The sequence below is a fragment of the Sapajus apella genome, unplaced genomic scaffold, assembly GCF_009761245.1.
Source record: "Sapajus apella isolate SASKATOON/1434 unplaced genomic scaffold, GSC_monkey_1.0 scaffold3, whole genome shotgun sequence".
NCBI classification, from domain to species: domain Eukaryota; kingdom Metazoa; phylum Chordata; class Mammalia; order Primates; family Cebidae; genus Sapajus; species Sapajus apella.
This window is the reverse complement of record NW_022436943.1, coordinates 11030497-11033646: the sequence shown is the minus strand read 5'-3', so window position 1 is coordinate 11033646 and position 3150 is coordinate 11030497. Positions and strand designations below refer to the sequence as shown.

The 3150-nt window shown below is 36.3% G+C and overlaps 1 pseudogene; it reads right to left on the bottom strand.

Annotated features, from left to right (window-relative positions):
• Nucleotides 1-1864: 1864 nt before the first annotated feature.
• On the bottom strand, nucleotides 1865-2721 carry LOC116531123 (annotated as a pseudogene).
• Between the last annotated feature and the right edge of the window lie 429 nt (nucleotides 2722-3150).

Genomic DNA, 3150 nt, shown 5'->3' with positions numbered 1-3150 from the left:
ACAGACATCTTGTTCCTTTTTATGGCTGCATGGTATTTCATGGTGTATATGCGCCACATTTTCTTTATCCAATCTGTCATTGATGGACAGTTAGGTTAATTTCATGTTTTTGCTATTGTGAATACTGCTGCAATGAACATTCCCATGCTTGTGTTTTTATGGTAGAAACAGTATATGGTCAATTTATATTCCTCTGTGTAAATACCCAGTAATAGAATTGTTGAGTCAACTGGTAGTTCTGCTTTTAGCTCTTTGAGGAACCACCATACTGCTTTTCACAACAGTCGAACAAATGTATACTCCCACCAACAGCGTATAAGTGTTCCACTTTCTCCACAACCTCACCAGCATCTGTTGTTTCTTGAATTTTTAATAATGGCCATTCAGATTGGTATGAGATGGTATCTTATTGTGGTTTTGATTTGCATTTCCCTTATGATAGTGATATTGAGCTCTTTTTCAAGTGTTTGTTGGCCACATGTGTGTCTTCTTTTGAGAAGTGTCTGTTCATGTCCTTTGCCCACTTTTTAATGGGATTGTTTGCTTTTCTCTTGTAAATTTTTTTAAGTTTATAAATGCTAGATATTAGACCTTTGTCAGATGTATGGTTTATAAATATTGTCTCCCATTCTGTAGGTTGTCTGTTTACTCCATCGATAGTGTATTTTGCTGTGCAGTTCTTAAATTTAATTAGATCTAGATGTCAATTTTTGCTTTCGTTGTGATTGTTTTTGGTGTTTTTGTCATGAAATATTTACCCATTCCTATATCCAGGATGGTATTGCCTAGGTCATCTTGCAGTGTTTTTGTAGTTTTCTGATTTATATTTAAGTCTTTAATCTGTCTTAAGTTGATTTTTGTGTATGATATAAGAAAGGTGTCCAGCTTCAATCATCTGCTTATGGCTAGCCAGTTATCCCAGCACCATTTATTGAATAGAGTCATTTCCCCCATTGCTTATTTTTGTCAGCTTTGTCACAGATGAGATAGTTGTAGATGTGCAGCATTATTTCTACACTTTTCATTCTGTTCCATTGGTCTGTGCACCTGTTTTTGTATCAGAAACATGCTGGTTTTGTTACTGTAGCCTTGTAGTATAAAGTCAGGTAACATGATACTTTTTCTTTTTCTTTTTGTTTAGGATTGCCTTGGCTATTAAGGCTCTTTTTTAGATCCACAAGAATTTTAAAATAGTTTTTTTTCTACTTCTGTGAAGATTGTTATTGGTAGTTTGATAGGAATAACATTGAATCTGTAAATTGCCTTGGACGGTATAGCCATTTTAATAATATTGTTTCTTCCTATCCATGAGCGCAAGATGTTTTTTCATTTGTTTGTGTCTTCTCTGATTTCTTTCAGCAGTGTTTTTTAATTCTCATTGTCGTGATCTCAACGAATCCAGGAATTGGTTTTTTGAAAAAAATAATAAAATAGATACACCACTAGCTAGACTAATAAAGAAGAAAAAAAGAGAAGATCCAAATAAACACAATTAATGAAGGGATGTTACTACTGACCCAACAGATATTTTTAAAAAATCAAAAACTACCATAAACACCTCTATGCACACAAACTAGAAAATCTAGAAGAGACTCATAAATTCTTGGACAAATACATCCTCCTAAGACTGAGCCAGGAAGAAATTGATTCCCTGAACAGACCAGTAACAGGCTCCAAAATTGAATCAGTAATAAATATCCTACCAACCAAAAAAAAAGCCAAGGACCTGATGGAGTCACAGCCAAATTCTACCATATGTACAAAGAAGAGCTGGTTCCATCCCTACAGAAAATATTCCAAGAAAGTGAGGGGGAGGGATACCTCTTCAACTCATTTTATGAGGCCAGCATCATCTTTTTTTTTTCAAAAATATATTTATTTTTAAAAGCAAAAAATCAGATCAGTTTTACAGAATCAAATTTTCCAGAGACAAACCAGAGTTTGGATTCCAGCTTAGAGTGCAAGTTAAGCCTCAGTAATCTCATGCAGAAGCATTTATCTTTGACATTCTGCTTGACTGCAGGCACTCAATTCTCTAAATCTGGTTTGTACTTCTGCCATCATTTTATTCCATTCCAAAGCTCTGGCATGCAAGATAATCCACCTTTAAAATTCAAGACTTCCAAATTGAGATGAATGATTATTGGGCTTGGGTTGGGGTTGATAACCAATCCAATCATTGATCGTTTGTTCCAGACTCTTCGGATCACTGCTGAGCCCAATGGCTCCTTCTCCATCACTGCCTCCTATGACTTCCACATCTTCTTTCTGTTTCTTACGGGTCTCCAGGTCCTTTCGAATGCTCTCAAACTCATCAATGTTATAGAGCTTTAGCTCTAGGCATGTTGGTTTTCATCTCAGCATACTGAAGTCAACACTAAGTGCCAAACCTAGTGAACTATATTAGCAATTCACAGGATTAACCTCAGCATCTAAACAGATCTTAAATGTGTCCGTCATTCATTAAACAAACGCTTCTTGTGCTCCAGCTACAAAGTTAAAAGGTACAGTCATAATCTCTTTTTGAGCCTGCTCAGCCCCTTCTCAGAACCTCAGCTCCCCCAACAAAACTACTCAAGGCCAATATCATCTTGATACTAAAACCTGGTGGAGACACAAGAAAAAAGAAAACTTCAGGCCAATATCCGTGGTGAACATGTATGCAAAAATCCTCAGCAAATTACTTGCAAACTTAATTCAGCAGCGCATCAAAAAGCTAATCCACCAGGATCAAGTAGGCTCCATCCCCAGGATGCAAGGTTGGTTCAACATAGGCAAATCAATAAAGGTGATTCATCACATAAACAAAACTAAAGACAAAAACCACATGATTATCCCAATAGACGCAGAGAAGGTTTTTGATAAAATTTAACATCTCTTCATGTCAAAATCTCTCAATGAACTATATATTGAAGGAACATACCTCAAAATAATAAAAGGCATTGATGACAAGCCCACAGCCAACATTATACTACACAGGCAAAAGCTGGAAGTGTTTCCCCTGGAAACTACCATAAGACAAGTATCCCCTCTCTCATCACTTTTATTAAACATAGTATTGGAAGGCCTAGCGAGAACAATTGGTCAAGAGAAAGAAATAAAGGGCATCCAAATAGGAAGAGAGGAAGTACAAACAGAGATCTGTTTGTA